General features: G+C 42.0%; 1 protein-coding gene across 5 annotated transcripts in view; it reads right to left on the bottom strand.

The window, feature by feature from the left end:
* The window catches only part of GLIS1 (GLIS family zinc finger 1), a 203491-nt gene that overhangs the window by 134572 nt on the left and 43486 nt on the right, over positions 1–25433 (bottom strand). The window contains exon 2 of one of the 5 annotated variants that reach the window (XM_063344620.1): positions 20107–20188. The exons of the other annotated variants lie outside the window; for them this stretch is intronic. The gene's annotated coding sequence lies outside the window, so the exon portion shown is untranslated. The remainder of the gene's footprint in view (positions 1–20106; positions 20189–25433) is intronic. 5 annotated transcript variants of the gene reach the window in all.

Below are 25433 nucleotides of genomic sequence, written 5' to 3'. Positions count from 1 at the left end.
CAGGAAGACTGCACTGCTCTCTAAGAAGAAGAAAACCTTCTGATCACTTTAAGTCATCTCAGATTACAGGAGCGAGAAATGACTTCTGTATTGGCGGATTACATGCTACAGAACAAGCAAACCAAGCAGCAACACAGACTTTCCAAACTGCAGATTCTGTAAATGTAACTGTCCAGTACAAACTCCAGCTTAGACATATACCAGCAACAAGAAATAAAACTTACAAATTCCTCTGAGTTTTACTGGATCATCCTGGTGCAGAAAACACTAGTGTGGTCAGCTAACATGAATGGCTGATAGAACTGATATGCTTCCAGGGTTTAATGGAACTAATCTTCCATATAGTCCATATATTTTATTATTGTTTCAAAAATGACCCTTTACTGTCTGAATCCTTCAGGCCTCGCCATCAAGCTCAACACTTCTATCGCAGCTGATGTCTCTTATTGTTTTCTTAGGACACTTTAATTAGGGTAAGGTTAGGGCACTTTTAGGTTTTCCTCCAACACTGTATGATTTATCTTAAAAGACTGTGTTGCCTATGTCCATCTGAAGGCCTGGAAGGAAGGGTGGTCCTTGGATTAGAGTAAAGACAGAAACGTTGGAGCTGCTAATTCACATTTTGGATGGCCCTCAGGCAAGTCATTGAATTCAGCCTGCATTTGATGCCTTTCTAGTAAAATAGGAGTAACAACACTTCTGTATCTCATAGGGTTACTAATAAAATAAATATATTAAAGGCTGAGAGGCATCCAAGTTCTACAGGACCATACAATCATCCTATATAGAGAAGTTACAGTCAAAGTGTTGCTGCCTGGCCACCCCCATTTCAATGCTTTATGTATTTGCTGGCAAGACCTAATTTGCCGGCCTCCACAAAAACTGTCTTAAAATATAGCCAGAGAGTACACAGGGGATTGCATGATCTTTGTCTGGAAGAAGTCTGGATAATTCAAACAGGCTCCAGAATTGCATATATATTTTTCGGGGGAGGGGGGAGGATACTCACTGGAGATAAGCCTGAACTCTGAACCTCCTAAGCCTCTGCTGTCACTGCCAGACGGGAGAAACCTTGGTGGTAAATTTTAAAGCAGAGGGAAGGATCTTCAGAAGCATCTCAGGGAATCATCAATACAAGTGTCCCCCACAGACAAAGCTCCTATCACAAATAAACTGATGCAAAGGCAGAAGAAAAGGGAGAAAGTAAGCTCTTTAGAGTAGGTTTCTAAACAGATAGACTGTATCTGATATGGATATAGATAGACTATATCTGTCTTCATTTTTGGTAAATTAGCCCAGACTGCACTGCCTCGTGTGCTGCAAGTGTCATTCCCCAACAGATTCCCAGGTAGGACAGGTAGTCACATCACAGCCCTTCCCGAGCACATTTCAGTGAGGTTTTCTGGGGCAAGTAAGTTGGGTTTAGTGCTCAGAAGATAGAAAGATTGAGAAATGCTTTCTGGGAATTAGGGTTTTGATGGCAAAATAATAGCTCAGGCCAAGGAACAGCCAGAAATGGGGCACAGTGCAGTTAGCCCCAAGGCTCAATCAAATCTGAGATCTGAGCCCATGTGAAAGCCAAGTTTAAGACAATAATGTAACACGTTTCCTTGTAGTGCCAGATTTCAGTCGTTTCCCATTCACCTTAAGTTGTGGCTTAGTCACATTTTCATGGTTGCATCCACAGGAAAAAACAATAGGAAGGGACAAAAGGAAGGGGAAGAAGAGGAGCCCTGGAGTCCCTGTCACCACTTTCTCCCTCCCTTTCCCCAGCTTGTTCCCTGTTGGGTCATCCCAGCTCTCTCATCCCATCCCTCACTCTTATTTGCAAGGCTGGGAGGCCTGTCATCACCAGGGAGGCAAACTAGCACACCCCTCCCTCCAGCCTGCCTTGGGAATACAGTATATTTGCAGCCTCCTTCCCCATCAAAATGACTGCTGCTAGCAGACCCTCATAGGAAGGAGGAATGGCTGCAGGACACGCTTCTGCTCCATGACTCTTCAGAGACTAAGAACATACCCAGGCCTGGGCCTCTAATCACAAACCTCCCATCAATCATTTACATTTCTAGATTCCAGCTAAGAGTAAAGCCCAGCATCTCAGCCTCACTCAAACACAGCCTTTGACCAGAACTGACAATAGAGATCTTCAAAATTGGTGACATTAGGGTAGGTGGGAAAAGAGACATCTCTGCTGGATTGATTTGGTAGTGCTCATGGAACAAAAACAGCTGAGAGAAAAATACTTGCTTTAAAATTAGGACATCCCTCTTCTGTCTCGGTTCCTTTCCTTCCTTCATCCATTTTAGAGGACTTGTGTGATTCTGGGATCAACATTGAGTTTTGGGTCTTACGTTCCTCTGGAGAAAGGCCATAAGGAAATCAGTCAATTAAGTCAATAAAGCCCAAACCTGAAAGAGAATTGCTAATTCTTTCTCTTTCCTTCTGAGTACTCAGAGAAGGAGAAGAAGGACAATTTTTCTGAGGGGAATGCTGTGGCTTGGGAGAGACTGGAAATTAAATTTCCAAACTTTCATTCTACCGGAAATCCTCTAAGGAAGGATATTTCTTCAGTGGAGCGGCAAGAGCATTTTTGAACTTCCAAGGAAAGTAAAAGGGAGATACCAACATGTTCTGAAGTCAGAAACAGATGAAGATTGTCTTTGATTTCTTTGTGAAATGGGGAAAAAATGCTATTGTTAAAGTAAAAGGAAACTGAGAAACTCAGAGATCTAGAATTCTCCCACACAAATGAATTTCTGCAAGGTGGCGAATTACTACTTATCAACCACTTCATATTAACTGTCTTGTATAGGCACTTCCCTTAAGTAAGCGTAACCTAATTTAAGGTAGGAAAAGAGAGCTAAAGTACCTCTCATTGACACGGAGGTGCTGCAGGGTAAGAGTGTGTGCATATGGTTACTCACAACCGAGCAACTGACACATTGTGATTTGTAACTCTAATAATTTATCCTGATGCCAAAGTCCTGAGGCCCTGTGCCCTGCATTGAACACCTCTGCTCCTATCCATAGGCCCTTTAAAAGAGCTGAAACATCAGCACAATAGTAATCTGTCTCCTAGTAGAATCAGAGGCATTTATGCACCTCAGGAGCAATGACTGTACACATGGAAGGGATATTCTTGGAAAACCTGTAAAGTTTAGAAAAAATCTTGGGAAGGAAACACTGTCTGTCCATCCATTCTCATGCCGTGCTGCTTGAATGACTGCTTGACCTGCCCAGGATGGTTCTGTTAATCCTGCTACAGATCCCAGTGATTCCTGCTGGTGCCTAACTTGTCCTCCATTTACAGACACACATGCACAGCACATTCAAATTCTACTGTAAAGAGACCATGGGGCGGGTTCTCAGCTCATGCAAATCATCAAAACTCCCTTTACTTCAGTTCAGCTCTTTAGTGAATGAACTACAGTGATTTACACAAATGAGGGCCTATCCCTCAGATAGAGGCAATGATAGAATAAGAGGCAAATCCTGTGCAGCTGAAGGAGGCAGGGTTTGATCTGTTATATCCTTGATGGGGACTAAAGAATGCTTTTAGGTAAGCAGACATCACCTTAGCTAAGCTAAATGGTCCATCCATGGGCTAAAAGGATCCACCAAGCCTCTCTCCTTTACAGAAAATTGTTTCAATAACTTTTCAGCATCCAAGCATGGAATGGGGAAGGAGTCTGCGTTAAACACGTTTCCTGACATACCTTGCTGTACAGAAGAAATGAGAGACTAATGGGAGAAGATTCCCTTTTGCTTCTTTAAATAACTGGATAAATCGAGGAGACATGATGTTTGGCAAAGATGCATATCTTAGAATATTGCACATAAATGCTTAACAATTGTCAGATGAAAAAATCATGTAGCTGCCTCACACAATTGAGGAAAGGGAAATAAACAGTTACGCTGACTTGCTCTGACTCTGCATCAAGTGTTATGGTGTTATTCAGACAAAGTCTGCACAATGAATGAAAATAGCTACAGTGGCTGTTCTGGGAAGGACTGGCCTCATCTGGCTTTTGGTGAAGCATGAAATGCTGCTTAACCATGGAAACCTGAAACTACAAATGAGGAAATAATCTTTTGATAAGAAAAGTTTCTTCCTAGATCCTTTGCTAAAAGGCTATATGCAGAACCATGAGGTTTCGTATCCACTCCACAATTCACATCAGTTGAGGACTCAGCTCCATTTCCAATGCTGACAAAAGTATGCCACATCCATACATTTGGAATAAGCTCAGTGTGATCCCTGACTCCTGCAGACTTCGTCTTGGCCATAAAATGTGAGATAGTCTTCCTTTTCCCATAGGACACTGAACTTGGTATCACAGATATCCTATCAGCCCAGGGGGGAGAGTAAGGAAATGGGAAAGGATCTGCTCATATATGTTTTAAAATTCCTGGGAAAAACAGATTTGAAATTTGAAAAGGAAAAAAAACCTGGTTTTGGAATTCCTAATTCCTTTCTTACAAATTGACTCCAGTTCCTTTTGCAGGAACAATAAGTTTTAGGACCAAGGAGTAATTCAGCTCACAGTTTCAAGTGACTCCTGACTGCTCAAGTTCTGTGATTTCACTGGAGTCTTCCTTAGATACAGACTGAGGCGAAGGGTCATATACTATCAATCAGCCAAAAATGAAGCCCTGAATCAAATAAATCAACCATTGTTAAAGGCAAGGACAGGTTTGCTTACCCAAGTTCAGACAGAAATATAAGCTCTTCACATTCCAGGACAGCCTCTCAGTATTTTCCATTTTCATTTACATACCTTATAAAAATAGCCAATGTTTCATGATATATAGTCACAGAAGTTGGTCCCTGAGGACAGATGCAATTCTTGTTTACACGGAAAACCTGTCATAGGCACTAGGGGATACATGAGCATTACTGTTAGCTGTTTGAATTGTGTCCAAAGAAAAAAATTAACTTTGTAATTAAAAAAACAAATCCTGCCTGAGGCTAGGCAAGGAAACCAAACAACAGCAGAGTAGATGCTCTGTACTGGGGAAAGGAGCACACTGTTCAGCGCGGCATCTGGCAGAGCCATGATAAGCACAAAATGGAGCTGCCTACAGAAAATGGCAAAGAAGAAAAAATCCAGGGAAAGCAGTAAAACACACAAAGAACAAAAAGTGCCCTTAAACTCAGCACATTTTAAATGCACCAGAAGTCCCTTCAAATATTCAGCCTTCTCCAGTGAAGTCCCACAGAGACAAATTAACTCACTCTGGAGCCCAAGTCAGTCTTCATATTTCTCCAGATAGTTCCATCACCAATGTAACAGGGCGGTGCTCTTCATTCCGCAAGGTAGCAGCAACTCACAGCACTTATTAATGACAACGTGAAAATTAATGACAATTTCTGGCAGATGGCAGCAGTTAAGAATACCAGTATTGCAGCTCCATTGGAGCAGGTGCTGTATAACATAGTACACGCTCTGAGAGGTACAAACCAAAGAACAGTCTGAAGATAAAACACAAGCAAATGTCCTGTCCTGCACTTCTGGAATCATTTTAAAACAAATAAAAACATGTTTAAGGAGTTCTTTATACCAGTAAAATGTTCCAAATGCATGGTAGCTTCTGGGTCAACCAGAAACTTGTGATGCAAAAACACGCAATAAGATTTTTCCTTCTCATTAAGTAATATCTATTTAGTATCTAAAGAACAGTTTTGATATGGCACTCACCATATTCTTGACTTCATGACAGGCCAGAAAATATATCTCTCTGCAAGACAGGACTGCACCAACCAAACTACTTCCTTAAACAAAATGCAGCAATACAAGCTCTCAAAATATAAAAAGCTATTCCAGAAGTATCTGCTAACGTTCAGAAATGTTAGCTTTCTGCACTGCTTTATATGGAACTCCTTGACAGACCCTCTCTAAGTCAAAAACCAGAATAAAATAATTTATGGTCCTTGTGTATCTATTGGCAATAATACTTACACAATTTTAATGAATTTGCTGGTAAATCAATAGCTCTGTTTCTGTTCTGCATTACAAGTATTGCTGCACGTCAAATAAATCATTGTAATGAAGTTTGATGAGCAAAGGGTTTGATGGTGGTGTTCCATAATTATAAACATCAGCAGAAGGCTTTTTCAAATCATGAAAGGAAAAGTGCTTTGATGATGGCAAGTAAATTCCCTGATTAAAATTACTTTAGACATTTCAGGCAATGGAAGTCTTCAAATCTGGCCCTGACCTTTGCTCTTCAAAATACATCTCTTCATTAGTAAATTGCAATACGTTTAATCATCAAATAATAAAAAGACACTGAACATCACAAAAGCCACAGCACACAGTTGATTTATTTATGCAAATTTTAGAGATGCCGTTGCTCAAACCATTTTGAAGGTATCTGACTTCTAAGACAAGAAACAGCCATATCAACCTGATGGAAGTATTTGTTACCTTCATATGGAAAGAATCAAAGGACTGAAGAAATAAAGTATCAGCTGGAACAGACACCACATTATCGAAACTATAAAACATGATTTATTTTCAAGTTTCTCCTTGACACAAGCATTATAAATTTAAAACTCTAGCTAACATTGGATCAGGTGCAAGACTCAACAGAAGTAAAAAAATCACATTCACCACTTACACAGTATTTAATCAGATTCCTTCCATCTGCATATCAAATGAACGCCTGAATGGCTTACATGCATGAGGAAACCAACTGACCCAACTAAATAGCTCTTGCTGTGAACTGTAAATAATTTAGGTGTTCCCATCAAAGAATAACAGCAAACAAACCTGGACAGTAACATCAGAACAGGTGTGCAAATTGACTGCTTGGTAATAAACAGCGTTTAGGTCATTATCCAACGGGGTGGGGGGGAAGCTTTTACAGGACAAATAATTTTAATTTTTGTCACTTCCTAACATCCTGAAATACTTCCATGTAATGTCAGTTATTGTTCTTGGTTACAACAATAAACTCCAACTATACACCAAAGACATCTTCGCAAACTCACAATAACATGAAACATTCCCATTGCTCCTCCCCTCTCTGTATTTGTCCCTGCCTCTAACCTTGCAGGTTGTATGTAACTCTGAGGACACTTTGGAAATGGCATAGGAGAGGAGCTGTTATTTCCAGCCTTTCTGCAAGACTGATCATGGGATTTCAAGGGTCTGACAAACTGCACGTGCTGGGGAAGAGTTGCCCTCTGCTCCGTTAGCTCAACCAGCACCTTTGCAGGCTCAAAGAACTGGGATGAATACAAACCTAATCCAGAGAACTGCATTCAGGAATGTCTTCTCTTTCACCTGTATGATCCAGAAAGGGAATACAGGAACTCAGCACTCCTCTAGCTTTGTACCTTTTTTACAGGTCCCTCTGGGATTTGGGCAAGGACAAGAGCAAATCTCTCCTGAAAGCACCGTTATATACACAGTGATGATAGAGAAACACTACTTGAAGCAAAGCTTGAAAGAGAATGCAACATTTCTGCTGACCAATGAGATCGAGGGCTCCAGGGATCTTTTTTCACTAACCATAAACTGGAGGAAAAAAAACAACCTATGAGAGAATCCAGTTGCATATAAAGGACAGTATCTATCCTCTGTCATACATGTGTACCCTCTGATCTTCAGCTGTATTTCAAAGATGGAAAAAGGAATTAAATGTTTATTCTGAGAATTGCTCCACAAGCTCTATGTCTGGAAGGTTTCTTTCCAGAATAGCCACAAGGCCAGCCCATCACCAGCCTTAAGGATGGTGCTATAGCTGGAAAAGTGGAGGGACACATTCTTCATTCCTAAGCCCACTTTAGGTGCCATTCTACACAGCAGAAGTAACCCAACCATAGCAAAACCAGAAGACATTTCAGAACACATCAACACAAAAGTCAGAGACATTCTCCTCACAGATAAAATGTCAGTGACAAAAAACCTCACTTCAGAGGGCAGAACATACACCGAACTTGCAACAGCCCTATAAAAACAATAAAGGACGTGATATATGATGGGTTTGTGGCATGAATTCCCTACCACTGACTGCAGATATGATTCAAATAACCAAACAGAAAACAGCACTTGTAAATGGGACCAGACAGATGGAGAAAGGCAAATATTGAGGGATTAGTTGAGATGCTGATCCCTGAATGCCGATGCCTGGGATGCTCAATTAAAGGAGGGAGATGTTTTGCTGGACACAAGACTGGCCCTGCGACTGGATGTAAAGGCAAGGCAGGCAGCTCACCCAAATGGTGAGGGCAGCAGATTGGAACGGATAAAGAGAAAAGGGGTGTGGTGCTTTGGATGCCAGAAAACACTGGAAATATATTTTTAAATACCTTTAACTTAAACTTGGCTCTTTTTTTCCCCTCCAATCAGTAATACCAGTACAATGAGAGACAAATTAAAACAGCTGCCTATATTGCCACATCCAAGACATTCTGCAGAGATCACGTCAGAGAGTCAGTAGGCCAAATCCAGAGGTGAGTATAAGCAAGGCTACAGGAAACCTATGGTGGTGCGACTTACTTCACCTCCAAGAGCCCTTGGCCTATATGTCATTTCCACTCCATCACAGACTCCCTTCAGCGTGGTCTATGCTTATCTGTGGCTAACTCATACATCCTCATACTCTCTTCATGCCCCACCTCTGAATTTGGCTCTCTGCATTTATATGCGTGTGAAGGATGTTTTGGGAAGCCCAAGCCACGGGGTCTTAAAAGAAAGCTGAATGTTAAGCATGTACTGAAACCTGGGGGGGGGGAAGAGGGGGGGGGGGCGCGGCGGGGTTCAGGGAAAGGGTGCAGCTCTTAGAGAAACTAACAGGAACGTAAAAGGAAGTACAACTCGAAGAAGGGAAGGGACTACTTGAACTTACAACATAATATGATATATACACACACACACATACATATATGTATAAATTAGATCAACCTATTGTAAATATCACCCTAAAAGCACCTACGTTAAGAGGGAGGTACCTGTGACATGTCACCTCTGGGTTAGTCCCAACTTCGGCCAAATAACAGGGAAATCAAAGTTTTCCCGAGGTGGTTCCCAAGGACACTTGAGCATCTAACCCAGCGGTACCCAGGTGCTGCCTAGTGCAGTTTCCCAGGGAGTAGGCAGGTGGCCAGTCTCCATGTGTCCCAGACCCAAACCTTTCCATTCACCTTCATAAAGTTGTGCAATTCTAACTGAAAATCATCACAACCTCTTACACTCTACTTCCAACATCCAGAATCATTTTAAGTAGCGCCCAAAAGTTAGCCAAGTGAGCTAACGTTTTCCTTTGAACCCATGAGCCTTTCGAAAGGTTGGTAAATTTTTATACAGTATAGAAGCATGGTGTGCTTGCTACTTAACAATCCAGTTCTGTGCTGGATCTGTCACCACTACAGTAAAAAGTTTAAGTGTACAGTGTGCTTATAATAAATACTTTGCACAAAATTATTCATTCCACAGATGGGCAAAAGGGACTTTAATGCTTACTTTGTTTGCAGAATGCTATATAAACCCTGCTAGTTACAGGGAAGAATATGGAAGTCGTTTTGTTCTATTAAATAAAGGAAACAAGGTTCTCATTTTAAAATTAATTCAATGAAAACTATTAAGTAGCTGGCTGTGAATGCTTTGGGAATTTATATATACACACAGACACACATATACATTTTTACCTGATACTAATTTCCCTCCCCACTTACCTTTTAAACAAACACACTGTTAACCACATCGTTTCCAAGGAGCTCGGCATGGGAAGAGCTTGCAAGTCAAGACAGCGTGGTAACATTCACTACCCAAATACTGCAGCCCGACACCGTATCTTCCAGCAAGCACAAAGGGAGCATACACCAGGGGGTTTTCTCCCAAACAGATGCAATCCAATCTCTCCCATGGTCATGCTGGTTTAATACTAATAGCTGAGGAGGAACAGCCCCAGCCCTCTTGTCTCTTGGCAATATCAGCATCACTTGGGGAATTAGCCCAGAGCGGACTTTTGGCAAAAGCATGAGATCTGAGAGCTTGTCTGTGCCGGGTGTTTGCCTTGACTTCAGCTCCCCTTCGATGGTTTCAGGGCAACCGAGCTTTTGTCCTGAGCTGAGAAGGACATAACGGCCCCATGCTTTCTGCAGCCCATTGCGAGCTTATGATACAAACCTAAGTAAGCATTTTAACTGCTTTTTCTGAGGGGTTTTCAGCTTTCCAAGAACAAAGGTGCTATCTATGAAGTTATAATATTCTTCTGTGAATACAAGCTTTCCCTTTTTCTCTTCAACTGCTTCTTTAGTTTTTCTGCTTAACACAGGCAGGACATGTGATAACATTATTCCTGAACATCCCCATAGCGAGTGTGTGAGGCCACAAATGACGGGTTGTGTACCCAGCTCACAGGGAGGCTGAGGGTTTGGGGAGAAGAGAGCTTCAGTTTAAATAAAACCAAGCGTTTATCAAGAACCACAGAACAAAGCAATAGCCAAAAAAAATTAGAAGAAATTAATGCATATAAGTAGGAAATGTCACTCATGTTTTTAAACACTTTCATGGAACTCGTACGTATCTATGCCTCTTTGAGCTTCCAACAATATATTTCTAATCTGTCACAGCACAAGTCACACATCATAAAAGGCAATAATAACATGGCCGAAGTCAGACATCTCTGCACCACTCACAGATACCCTACTGTGGAGCTTTTTATTCTCTTGAATGGTGCTTCCCATGTCTCCTCTATCTCTCAGGGCTGCACACTAACTTCAGAGACAAATTCTGGCTTAAATTAAGATGGTTGTATCAGGATGAAATGTGCATGTCTTTGAAAACTATAAGGATAATATATCAAATCTTTAAGCTGGCATGTTTTTTTCTTACAGCTTCACTGCTGATTTACACTATCTAATGATCTGTTTATTCTCTGGATTGTGCATAGTCCACAATGGTTTAAATTACTCATCTGCTTGCACTTAAGCATTTGGCCTCTATAAAAGACATGATAGGTAAGTGCAATGCAAATGTACTTTCCAATAATCAGTGCCACCCGGGTCAAAATTTCAGCTGGGTAAACACAGTTGAAGCGCACAGATTTATGCCACCTTTAATAGAACCCTTTGGTGAGGATCTGTGGAAATCTCTAAGAATAATGTTAGCTTTTACTCTTGGTTTTATCTGCAGGAGGTTTTAGCATAGCAATCTCCGCTGACGTATTTTGAAGCTCAGTCTACTAAGCCACATGAATATTTTTAATGATGAAGCGGCAACCTCTCTACATAGTTACATTAAAAGAAGCAGGATATACATCAGATATTGGCTTGAACAAATGCAACATTTGGATAACCGTGTAAAACTGTATTCACTTCAGCTGATCTCACCAGGTAGCTCATGAGTATTTCATGGGGACATCAACACCTGCAATTATAAGGTTTACAGTTGGAGATTAAGGCAAGGCCCCAGGTTATTTTGCTCTGTGTTGCTGGGGCACCTTGCCATTGGCACCAGAAACTTCTGCCTGGAGAATGCCCAAGAGACATATATAAAAATATATATACACACACATGCGCACACTCAGACACAATACCTCGGTAGAGATTATCTATATTCTTACTGAGGTATAGCTCAGGATACAAACAAAATTGAATTAGCACATCCAGGGAAGCTTCCCAGCAGTAAAGACATACTCACCACAATTACAGCAAAACCCAAGCATCTGGAAGCCGGACTGGATCATTAAGACCATTAGGAATCTTTCACTATCCATAGGGTAAACACGCTGTTCTTATCAAAGCTAAAATCATACAGAATCTTAATGTGATGCTTTTTTTCTGGAATAACCACATGTATTGCAGGTCAAAGTCAAACTTATGCAGAATGACCTGGAGTCTCACCATAATATCTTTCTTACTGTGGCAAGCCTGACAGATGCCCTTCAGCACACGAGATGTATCAGTAGTTTAACTTCTTGAAACAAAATGGCAGGGAGAAGCAAATAAAGGAGAAGGAACAAGAGAACTATTGTTAAGATCATTTAGCTATTCAAAGAAAGAAAAAGAAAATGCAAGCATGTTTTCTTAGGAAATAACAATAACAATTGTCTTTGTCATCTAATTCCCTGTTGGCTTTATTGGTTTCTAGTAGAGACTTAGATGAAGAACATCGTGCAGATGAACTCAGTGAGGGCCTGGTATGCGTTTGGGAAATCCAGCAGAAGGGAGGGAGGGAGGTGTTTCGGACATAGGAAAATAACCTAATGTGTAAAGGCATGACAGAGGGAACAGGGGGATAATAGGATTAGTGATGAAGACAAACGATCACCGAGAAAGCAAATTACCAACTTTCCTGAAAACAAAGCAAGATTATACCCAAAGTAGAGGAACATTGGAAGCAAACAGCAGGATTCATTCAGGACATGATGCGATCTAATCAGTGGGAGGAAGTGATGAAGATTTACCCCATCCGTCATTTATCCATCCCACCCCACCACCACCCCCCCCAACCCCCCCACAAAAAAAAACTCACTAAAAACCAAGGGGTTCCAGCTCTTCCTGACTACAACAGAAACCAGATTTGCCTCAGTATAATCAGGGACAAAATCTGGACAGAGTGGACTGTATCAGTGAATAGGAGACAGGCTTGACAGATGTGAAAACACTTTATTAGTAGAAGGTCAAAGAAGAAAATGAAGGTAGGTGCCATCGCAGCTACCACGCACTAGTATTGTTCAAGACTGACATAAGAAAATAAAAGTATTGCTTTAGTGTGTATGCTTTGGAAATACTAAGGGACAAAAAACATGGAACTCTTCAATGCCGTTTTAAGAGCTGCTTTTCAGGGAGGAGCTGCCCTTTAAGTTTGAGTGACTAATGGCAACGAGTGTAATCTGTTTTTTATTTGCAGTGCCAGGCTCATTTGGCTTGTGTAAAATGCAACCCTTTGTTTGGTAAACAAGCAAATTAAACTGGTGATCCAGAGAATCTTGGAAACTTTACTTAAATAAAGGAGCCTCTCTCTCTCAGAGACATGGCTTAAAACCCATGGGAAGGTGTGTTTCCAGATGTTTATCATGGGCTTTGCTGTCAAGATCAAATAGGTAATCTTTGCTAATATAGTCATGCCATATTAAAAATAAAAATAGTGAATAAACACCTATTTATTCATACACTCACAGTGGCCTCAGCTTCTTGGTCAAGCCATAACAGTGCCACCCAATGTATTATAAACGAGTTAAAATACAGTCAATTACATCATTGGGAATAGCCTCAAAAAAAGACAAATAACTATACCTATGTTATGATAGGAAGACTAATACAAAAAAATAATCAAACAGCGCAAGAAGAAAGAAAAATATGCACAGCACGAATTGTATAACCCCTCAAAAATCTCAGTAAGTTTTTTCAAATCTTAGGAAAGGTGAGACATATACTGAACCTTGGGGGAATATTCCACATGAGAGGCTCCTCCCAGGGAATGAACAGGTCCACGCCAGCCAGGGCTACACACTGGCATCCCAAAAGGCACAGGGCAGAAACCACACAACATCAACCTGCTTCAGTTGAATTATGCCCATCTGCTCACGCTCCAGACTGCCTGTTGCAGAAGTGCAAATATTCCCCAGGATTCACTGGAAGCACTAAGCTTCCCATGTAACTGGGGCATATGCCATGCCTTGTTGATAAAGTTGTCTGTCCTAAAATCACCCAGAGACGTAAATGCAAGTGCAGCTGCTCATGCCAGTAAGAGCAAGTTGCCTTGCTCCCACCAGATCTCAGCATCCCTGGGCAGAGCAGAGGTCACAGTAACAAAGCCTGCTAGTTTTAAGTGTGTCTGCAGCTATTGCATGGAGCCTCCTCATTGGCACTATTTTCAGACGATGGAAAAGCAATACTGAAAACAACACATTGATTCTCATGCTGCAGTTCTTCTAAAAGATAAATTATGCAAAAACGTCACTCTCTAGCTCCCTGGGCAAAGCCGTTGTTTAACATCTTAGACTGGACTGCTTTCAGGTACTGACAGAATTTGGAAAATACTTGCTACAGAAACCAAAAGCTAAACAATACTGAGACACTCTAAGGACATTACTGGCCAAAACGCTTCTTTTTCCCCTTTCTGCAGAACTAAGGGAGCAAAAGCAGGACTCCCTCTGATGCATTATCAACAGACCACTGTGTTGAACTCCAGGCAGTTGCACATACTTAAATTCACAATGCGTGTTTAAAGGAACTGCAGAAGATCTAATCTTGGCCCAGAGACGTACAAGATGAAATAAGGCGTTCTTAAAGACCAAGGTTAGCTTGAGAAACTGGCAGTCAGAAAACACATCTTTTTATCTACAAACAGAATACACTGTTAAGCAACCAGAGACATGATAAATCTAGAAGCCTTTGCCATTATTTTCACAGACCTACTTTTCACAGCAAGGCTGGAACTGACCCTGAATTATGCCCAAACAACACGAAGTCTGACAAATTGAAATATGCAAAATGAGATAAATTAAAGCAGGTTCCTTCTGAGCTGAGACACCTCTTCCATCTCTGGTGAGTAACACAGTGGAGTACAGATGTAAATGCATTTTATCTATTCTTTCTCATTGTGAGGTTAGGCTCAAGACAGCAACAAACTCCATTGTGAATTGTTTTGATTTTGTTGGTTTAAACTTGATCCTCAACATTCGGAATTTTTTTTATTTGATTATACACACTCTTCTCAGAAAGGAATGCGGAGGGCTCTCTCCAGCTTTCAATTAGGATGATGAGATTACCTTGAATTTTGTAATGCTGCAGCAATGCCTTAAAGTCAGGATGGAGTAGCCCCTTAGCCCCAACATCACCAGAGGAACATGTGATTTCTAAGAATCTACATATGCTAATGCTTGCTGTTTGGATACTAACTCGCAGTGCAAAACCAGCAGCCAAAACACAAATTAGAGCTGGTGGTAAATCGACTCCTGATCTGTTTGGGACTGTGCAATGAAATCCCCCAGGAATTCGCTGTAATATTTTGGCTGCTCAGTCTCTCGCCTGCGTACGTGGTCACAAGCAGACAGTAAGACCAACACCCTACTAATGAGCAAAATATGAAATACCATGATAGCTGAAGATAAACTCTGCCACAAACTCATGCACTCGTCGTTCTTTTTCCTTCCCAGACAAATCATCAGCTGTTAGGGGGAGGGGGGAATTTATACCTTTTTCATCTCCTGGATCTTCCCTAACCCAGCACATTGCCAACACCATGTTAACGGTTTTTGAATATGCCCCTGAAGAACAAAGATACTGCTTTTGCCAGATCCCAGTATTTACAAGCAAGCCCAAATCTGTGAGAAAATTCAATTGAACGCAGATGGCAGGAAATTCCTCTAAAATGACAGTGGCCAAATTCAAACCACAAGACATGAAAATAACCCAACGTACTAGACATGAAGAACATATCTTATAGATTTTTCCTCATGCAATTCACAATCTGTGATTGATTACTGGGAAGACAGACTGCAGATTTATTGGACTTCTGTAGAACAAGTATTCCATTTGCAACAATTAAATCTTATGTGGTTGAAAAATAGGTTGGAGGAACCAGTGGATGGCTCTGACACCGAAGAATGCATTTCTAGGTTGTCCGTAGACTGTTGCTTGTTTAATTTTGCACTAGACCCCACTGTGCAATGATTTGTTTAGTGTAATTAACAGAGCTGACTCAAAAATTTTGTCATTGTTTCAGAAAACCAGACCTGAGAAATATTATTTGTAATGCTATAATTTCTTTTAATTTTTTCAATGACAGATGTCAGTCTTTTTGTGATTTAACAGCTAAGTTAATCTTTATGTGCCCTTCCAAAAAAATGTTGCTATATACATGGCAACATGCAGATGGAGCCTGGACAAACTACAGTGATGCCTCAAACTCAGATGTGGACAAAGCTGAAGCAGTCTTCCACACCGAACGAACCAACTACAAGTTGGTGGATGGACTAAGCTAAATCCTGTTTCACTGAAACTTGAGGAATTTATACTTTGCTGTGTATCTGCTGTAAAGCTCAAGTGGCAACCTGAGGACAGAAAGGCGCAGTCTGGTATCAGACAAATCCCAACAACCTGCATCAGAGGAACTGAATCGCTATCTTCTCTTCTTTTGCAATGCCTCAAGTCCAAGGTGACCAGGGAATTCTGGAGGGTGGCATAAGTCCTCATAGGAGAGATGCTCCAACCCTCTGATCATCTTCGTGGTCCTCCTCTGGACTCGCTCCAACAGCTCCATGTCCTTCTTACGTTGGGGGCCCCAGAGCTGGACACAGTACTCCAGGTGGGGTCTCACTAAAGCGGAGCAGAGGTGCACTCACCTCCCTTGCCCTGCTGGCCATGCTTCTTTTCATGCAGCCCGGGACATGGTTGGCTTTCTGGGCTGCAAGTGCACATTGCTGTCTTGTGTTGAGCTTGATCCATCCAGCTCTACTTAGCTTCCCTGAGCCCAGGGAGTCCAAAACAGCTTTCCTGGTATTCTCTTAAACTGACAGCTCTCTCTTCCTTCTCTATTCTCATGCCTAACCCCAGTTCCTTTCCATTACTCTGCTCGCACCTCTCAGTTCAGAGTATCGAGGCAGACAAACAAGTTTGGTCTGAATGCGGTGGCTTCTGGGGGAACAGGAGTATAATGAGAAACAAGCAGCTCTCAGAGCTGCAGCAAGCCATCGGGGCACTACATGGATCTCTTCTCCACAGGGCACTCCTGCCTCTCAGCAACACCCTGCCTGGGACCTGACAGTCACCAGCCCAGGCCTGCAGCTCCTCTTCCCAGGCAGCAACAGCCTGTGAGGCTCAGGTGTACTGTCCCCATTAGGTACCGCTCCTCCCACTGTCCCTCTAACAGCTTTTCTCTCAGCACCTAGAGGAATACAGCTCCTTCCCCTCAACCCCTAATACATCCCCCCCTGCTAAGACAAGATAGGGCAGCTGAGACTTCATGCTGGCCTTCGTGGCACGCTATGTCTGCTTTCTGGCTGCAGCGTGCGTTGTGCACACAGCAACAGACAGAAACTTGGCAGTCCCTTTGCTCACTGCACCGACCCGCAAAGCCCTCCCCAGCCTCTTCCACTGCATATCCATTTGCTTTCATGGGAATTTTGCACGCGCATCGAACAGAAAACAGAGATCCTGGCTGAGAACCACAAAGAATACTCGCCTATAGCACGCAAACAAACAAACACAACCTATTTTCAAATGAAATACCATCTTCTCACAGTCACCGGGAAACAGGTAGCAAAAGCAGCAGTTTGGACCACAATCAGGAATTGGCAGACTCTCCTTCAGGCAGAAAGAGATACACAGTGCAGATAAGCCTTTATGCAATAACCTGGTGCAATGCTCAAACAAGAGCCGCCCAAATACCTTGTTAGGCACCACTGCCTATGCCGGTTTTATGAGCGACAGTAACTTCTATGCTGGGGCTAGGAATACCTCTTTTTTTTTATTTGTCTCCAAGTACTTTTTAATATAGCTGTGAGAGCCTGCAAAAAAATCTGCCTTGCAGACAAGCTTTCTCTCTCTCTCTGCCTTTATCCTCCCCCTTCTCCCTGCACTTCCTTTTTCGAAATAATTCTTCAAACTCAAAAGTCCAAGGAGATCTCCATGGAAAGAACACGGAGGACACGAAAGCAATTACAACTGAATCATGCAAATATAAACAAGTCTGATTCTGATCTTTCAGTTAATTTATATGGGCAGGAATACATCAAATTTATTGCAGTTGTTTCCAAATGGCATTGGAAAATGCAATATCCGAATTCTGATTTGTGTGTTAGCTCTTGGAAAGATAATCAATCAAATAACTATATTTCAATGCCTTAAAACTGCACTCGAAAGGGCTGTCTCTAGAACAATGTGCTAGTGAATCCCTTGCACTTGATATCTTGAAATGAACACTACCAAATCAGAGTGCTGATTTAAGAGTAAAAGTAATGCTATTTTGACTTACTCATTTTCACTGAAGCCAATGAAAACCCTCCCACTGAGCTAAATCAGACCCTTTTAAGGATGACAAAGAAAATCTGGTGAAAGTTAGCAGGAATGTGATATGATTAACATCTGCCTTTACCATCCACAAGACAAATCTGGCTCTGTGCCTGACCCCATACTTTAGGTGATACAATTGTTCAAGACTTCTTTTTTTTTAAAAAAAAAAAAGAAAAAAAGAAAAAAAAAAGAAAAAGAAAGGACTGCTGAACCATTGAAACCCATTGCCTGACCCCGAATTTCTCTCTTACCTCTGGTCCCATAAACTCATGTTCTAGGTGAAAACAACTGCCAAAAAAGCATCCAGTCTTGATTTCAGGAGGCCAAGAGCCTTCACTTGTTCCAGGGATTCTTCACATCTTTTAATGTACAGAGTTTTCTTGTCATCGAGTCACTTAACCTTTTTGATAAGCTAGAGGCTAAAGCCCTCAAGTCCAGGAAGGTTTCTTCCTCTTTAATGCCCTTTCTCCAACTTGTCATCATTTCTACTGGAAGCAGCACAATGCTATGCAACACCTCGCTGCACATATTGCCACTGCTCCCCACAATCACCTGCAGAGTTCAGGCTTTCCAGGACAAGGTGCTCCTCCTTTTCCAGATATTGCCTGTCTGCCTTCCTTGCTTCCCCAGGAGTTGCAGGACCCAATATAAGCTGTGCTAAAAATCGTTTTCTCTCTGTGGGGTCCAACTTTTCGAGGGATTGACAACCAACCTGTTGCAATACTCTGCTCTTATCATTATTTGGCATTGGATCAACCTTCACAACATGTATAAATTTCTATCAGCAATGGTTTTGAAGTTCTAGCCTCAAGTACTAAAAACCTAACCACTCCATAGGCACACCCACTGGATCCACCTACTTTCTACTTGCTACTGTCAGCTACTCTAAGCCAGTACTTAATCTGTTTAGTAGATGTTTCTGCAGTATCACATAATGTGTGTTGGGGTTTTTTTGGTTTTTTATTGTTGATGGGTTTTGTTTTTTTAAGAAAACCTCAATCCATTAACCTCATAACCTCATGGAAATCTGACGTCCAATTTCTTGGACAAGATGCACTTTCCTTACAACCACACTAAACTAAGTGTATGCCTATTCTTCAATGCTTCATCAAACCGTGATATTGCCAAATATGAAGTCCCACTAACTGGCCCGTCACCATCCTCTTTGTTCATTTCTGATATTGGCACAACATCCATCTCATGCTACCCTTTCACAGTGACGCTGCCAGTAAAAGGTTGAAGCATAAGGAAAATGGCCACGCTGCTGTGCTGTCTGCTTACTCCACCGTGGAGTCACTCAGCAAATACCTGAGTCTAGTGATGTGACATGTTAATGGCAGTGCCCAAGAGCAATCATGGAAGTCAAGGCTCCTTTGTGCCAGAAATGGGACAGATACCCACTGACTTTGTACACACGGATCAAACAGAAAGGTAGGTGAAACGGGGTGAGGGAGAGGAAAGGAAAATGAGTGGGTTCTGTGCCTTGCCCACAGTCAGTCAGTCAACAGCTGCTCTATATCCAGGGAATGTATTGCAGCAGCAGCTGGGGCTGTCAGAACCTATCACGGCTATTAAACACCTTGGGAAAGTTGTCCTTTGCTTGCTATAATTACTTTAACAAGATAAAGAGGGCTCTGAGAGATCCCCATTACCCTTTAATTTCTTCCTCTGAAGCACTGCTTCACAATGAGCCTCGGAAGAGACTTCCTCCCATGCGCTGCTCTCCTCTGCTCTGAGCATAGGTTCTGCAGCAATCTTAAATGCACTGCCAGCACTGCAGCTGGAGACAGGATTCAGACATCTCACAGCTGTGTGCATCAATAGGATGAACTCACTGCAGATCTCTGGGGTCAGCCTGGGCTTCATTCAGACTTGTGCAGGAGTCAGCAAAGCCAATTGAGTCATATGCAATCTGTTTCCCACACAGCCATCAGTCTTTGAGGATGACGCAGCTGCCACTGCTGCAACACCGTTTTGTGTCACACTTCTGATCCCCTGTGACTCACCCCCACGTTCCCTCATGCACCCAGCTATCTTATCCCTGCAATTTCTTTGTCCCAGTCTCTCTGCCTCCTGGCCGTGCTGAGGGCAGCACAAGACAGTTATGTGGCAATGGTTATCCGGTCACTCACCTCCCACCGCTGAAGCAGGGAAAGCGCCAGGATAGCTCCTGTCTTCAGAGCAGACACCAGGAGAAGGAAGAGATTGCTCCACCTAGTCAGAGAAATAGTAAGAAAGGAGAGGAAAGGTCTGGAAAGTAAAAAAATGACATTTGGTTTGGAAAAGCAGAGTTTCATTAACCTGAGGAGAAAGAATTGGAGACGCATCCTAGGAAGGTGGTTGGAGGGAGGAAACCAAGTGAACAGCAATGGTTCTACAGAACACACTGCTATTTCCTGTTTAAAAAGGGACGCAGAGGTAAATTCACAGGATGAAATCAAGGACAGAAAACAGGAAAATACAGCCTGATGAGGGAGATATATTCCGCTACACAGAAGTTTCTTGGGAAAACGCACCCTTGGACATACAGATAAATCACTAGTAAATCTGCAGTACTGAGAAACTCCACACTGGAAGGAGGAAAAGCATTTGGCCAAACAACTCTTCAGTCTTTGTTTCTTTCCTTGGCGGAAGTTGGAATAGGGCATATCGTACAACAACTTTGTATATAAGGTACACAATGAAGGGCCAAGACATCTGTGGACTGATTCTCAGTGCCTCTGTTTCCCCACTTGCAAATAGTGATAACTTCATTCCACAAGGGTAATGTAAACCTCAAAAAGAGCCAAGATGGCCTGTAATAGAAGGTGCTGTTAAAAGTACAGAATTCTGTTTTTAAAATGGGAGAAAATCTACAGTAGCAAAACAAGGACTAACACTCAGCAGCAGAAAGAAAATGAAAGGCTGAGGACCTCACATGACAAGCCCTACAACATCATTGCTGTGTTTGCAGAATTGCCTAACTAAGCTCTTTAAAGAAAACACACTTACAGTAAGTGATGTCTAACTCGTGTGAATCACCCCTCTCCCCATTTCCTACTTTTTGTAAAATAAAAATAAAAGGTACATCTGTACTGCTCTTCTTTGCACAAATAACTCACTCAGAGCTGTGCTGGCTGGACATTCACAACACAAATACTTAACATTAACATTGCTCATGATGACAACTTCTCCAGCATCTAGCTGGAAGCTCTACTGGGGAGCTATTCTACCAGGAAAAGTGAAGGTAAAGTCATCCTCTGTGGCCTACTGCTTGGCCGTATTTTTTATTTTGTCAGGTTTTTCTTTCTCTTGCCTTGAGCTGCTTCCTGCCCAGGTACTGTCAGCATATTCATGGATCTTGGTAACCCTGGTAAACACTCAGATATTACTGGAGCAAGAAGGGTACAAATATGTAATTTGATTGACTGCACAGGCAATACTCAAACACCTTCCATTCCCAAGTGAACAGAGATGAAACAGTGCCTGTACCCACAGTGGGCAGGATCGCCTTGAGCCAAAAGACACTTCGTTTCATGAATTACAAATTGTTCTATAGGGAAAACAAAAGAAAACAAAAGAAAAGAAACAAACAAACAAAACTACCTCAAACCAGAGAGGCTAGAAACCGTTAACAAGTACTGATGATGCACATCTATCAGAGGTAAAAAAAAATCAGGGGCAGTTACAGATCCCTGGAGGGGAGCAGATAAAAGTGAACAGGAAATAACGAGAGGAATTCCAAAATTCTGTAACTGGAAGCAAAATTTCTACAAAGTGCTGTAAGAGGGTCAGCGTGCATTAGTACAAGCAACATTGTGGCATGTAAACCTTCACACATTACTGACGATCTCAGACAATTCAGGGCACATGCTGAAGCGCTGAAATAGTCAAGTGAGCTTGATCCACCAGCAAAAGACAACAGCAGACTCTGGACATGCTGTCAAGGTCCGTGATGTTGTGGAGCAGGGTTTGCTTTTACTGAACTGTGAGTCACTTTCCCTGGGGTGACTGGGCAGCGTGGTATGTACAGCCGTGTATTTAGATGACAATGCCTCCCTCTGTGCCTAACAGATCAACTGTTTGATGGGGCGTTTGCTCAGCAGCTCCTGGAACTGTCTCAAGATCATGAAAATTCTGCCTAGTCACACTGCAACCCTGTTTCAGTCATAATTCAAAAGCTAGATTCTCTCTCTAAGTACTCCTGATGCCATTCTCCTTTTCACAAGTAAACAACAAAGAAGTCATTGCAGTTTCTGTAAACATGTTTTTCTTCATGAGCTAGCCTGTTTGGTGTGCGTTACACGCCGTGCTGGCACAGGCTGGGATGTCTTACAAAAACGCTTTCCACTAATACTGGAATCTTGCTACTCTGAGGGAATGCTGGGTTGCACAAGAGAGGCATCAAGAATCAATTCTGCTTTGCTCCCCACAATTTCAGATAAGAATTGGTTTTATGTTAATTGCTCATTCAATTTTTACAAAGCCCTTGGGTGTGAGTTGAAATTTCAAAAGATCTTCTCCATTTTTTCAGAGGAGAAGAAAATGATAATATTTAAATTAAGCAAAATGAGTACTTACTAGGCTGAAGTAGAAAATATTAATTTGTTACACAATGAAGTGTCCACATTTTGTTCTCACTAACTGAAACTAGAATAAATAGAGTGCACAGCACGAGAGCAAATGAAAGGAAATTTTACACTTAACATTTTATATAGGTAATAGATTAGTAGATGACTGGTGTGGGAACTTGAAAATAAGCAAAGCAGGAAAATCTTATGCTTAGCAAATGGGATTTTTTTGCACTCGTAAGCTGCAATTACGGTTGATTCCACTGAAGTGTATTTACTTTCCCCTCTGGCCTTCTTTGGGCCTGATTCTTACAACTCCTCCAATGGAGCTGGCAGAGGATAGAGTCCCTGACATGGTTTTGATGAAAACGTCTTGTTAAAAATGTTGAAAACTTCTTGTTTCATTTTTGCTCTCATTTATCTATTAATGACTATTCCAAAGTTTCCATTGGGGATTTCTTGTCAGACTATTCTGAGGAGAATCCCTGTTTCGCCTAATACTGCATACAATACTTACTTCAGAATTATATGTCTGTTATGATCTAGAAGCCGAAATACAGTCACCACTGCAGCTTGTCTGTGAATCTTCCAAATGATGCCACCTCCCAGGATCAACGTAGCATCTAATTCCTTGTCTGTCATCCCTCCCCCTGAGCTCTCATTCACCCTCTTTGTACAGTTTCTTATTAAGCCAGCAAGGCTCTCCAAGATGCTTCTGCAGTAGCATACTGATCAAGAGGACATTTCAGAAAAAACAAGTATAGAAACTGTTGCGTACTATGGGCAAGAGATCACAGAAGGAAGCTGAATATAAGGTTCAATGAAAGTCAGTAGGATTTGTACTATTCCAAAATAATTTTTGAAGCCAGTTTTGATTAATGTGGACTTCCCCTCAGCCTTTATTGAGATTCTTCCTGTCCACAAAACCTCTGTATCTGGCTTTTTGGGCCCAAAAGTATCAGGCTGGCTCCACCTTGTTTTGAAAGCTAATAAAAATCAGTAGTTCAATTCACTACAACCTACCTAAAACTTTACACTTAAATTCACTCCTGAAATCATTCTCTTTAATTTGTGAGCATCTGAGCTTTGCATGATGATCAGCAGAGACACACAGGCAACTCCAGATCTTACGTGGCTGAATCAACCTTTGGGAAGTATCTCTGTCTTTTCATTAACTCCAGAAAAAGCCTACAGACTTGTCCTCTCAGCAGAGATGGTTTTAATTTGAAAGTCTAAATTTAGCTAGGATGCCACTGGTAAGATGTCTTAGTCCAGAGGGACCTTATGATGCATTCGATTCTTCATCTGGAATAGATCCCTTATTTTTATCTCCAGAATCACTAATTTATATATGATTTTTAATTTATAAATACAGGCTACATTTTTCAAATGCACATTTTGCAACCAGACACCTACAGGCATCTAAACGTAAAGAATTTTGCTTTCCAAGCAGCTGGCTTTTCATATAAGTGCATGAATGAAGACAAAGAATGTAACTTCACTGCATTTCAGTTTGAAACTGCCAGCCCCACTCTCATTTCTCACTGCTAAAAGTTGCTTTAGACAAATGGGAGAGCCGGCAACCCATTGTATGCAACGGAAGAAGCCTCCTGTGTTTCAGCTGTAGCTACCAGCAGCCTGTGCACAAATGCAGAGCGGTGTGACTGAGCTCAGCAAGTGAAAAATCCCTCTAGTGGGGTGACATCGCAATCGTAAACTGAGCACAAGAGTGGCCCTGCTCAAGCTGCATCGCTGCGGAGGGTACAGCGCAGCTGGTTCCCAGCAACACGCACTCACGCTCTGCGGCACCCTAATAGAAGGTGTTGCTCTTCGCTTGTGTAACACAACCGCAGGGTCCAGCTCATTTTCACAGTACGAATTCTTGCCTCTTCATATTTCAAGACTTCACACTGCCTGATGGGAAAGTTTCTCATGGACACGATGTCAACTCTTAAAATGAATTTGACTTCTGTTTTGAAAATGTCCTGAGTTCAGAATCTAGGAGACAAAGACCCCCTCAAAGCTAACTACAGAGAAGGTAAAGAAAGGCAAGTTTGTTAACAAAGTTCTACCTCAGGTAACGCCCTTCTTGTATTCACACTGTGGTTATTATCCAAACTCTCATTGGCCTTACCCAAACTCCTATCAGCTTCAACAAGAGCAGGATCAAACCATTAGGTTACTACTGTACATGTATCTTATAACTGGACGCAAAAACTTTACAGCCCAAAGCATTTCACGTTGCTCTGAGATGTCACAGGCCTTGTAACTCAGCTTAGCTGAATATCACATTTCTAGCAGCCTCTATCTTACCTATTATCTCTGCCCTTTAGTCTTAAATGAAGTTAACTCCAGTCAGACTGCAGCATTTACTCCAAAAGCATCTCATTTCTTGCTAAGCACGTTCTTTGGGCCACCAGAGTGCTTCTATGCCAGATGTACGGTTCTGTACGCAGTAATGGGCTTCATGAATTATAAGCCACTATGAAGGAGCAAACCAGTCTCTCAACTGCCCCTTGGAACAGTGAATGAAACGCAGCAAAAGAAACATCCACCCACTGGGCTCATGTCCATGCTGTGCTAGAACATCTCACCAAGATCATCTTGGCACTGCATACAAGAAACAGCTGTAAAATACTGAAGGAGAAATCCTTGTTTAGAGTGCAATTAGAATGTGCTTTTCTTGCTTAAACAGATTGTGACGCGAAAATAAATATACACAGGAAAGCTCAGATTTACTGCTCTGTTGACTAGACAGGTCTCCTATGGCTTAGATCATTCAGTGACAGCCCCTGCCCTCCCCCAAACTCCCCTCTGTTCTCAGCATCAGTCTATAGATGTGCATCACCCTGTTTCAAAACATCATTACTTCCTCTCTTTTTGTCCTTAAGCATGACGCAGCTCCCTTC

Source organism: Chroicocephalus ridibundus, chromosome 8, assembly GCF_963924245.1.
Source record: "Chroicocephalus ridibundus chromosome 8, bChrRid1.1, whole genome shotgun sequence".
Lineage (NCBI taxonomy): Eukaryota > Metazoa > Chordata > Aves > Charadriiformes > Laridae > Chroicocephalus > Chroicocephalus ridibundus.
The sequence above is the reverse complement of the archived record's forward strand: the minus strand, read 5'-3'. Positions and strand labels throughout refer to the sequence as shown.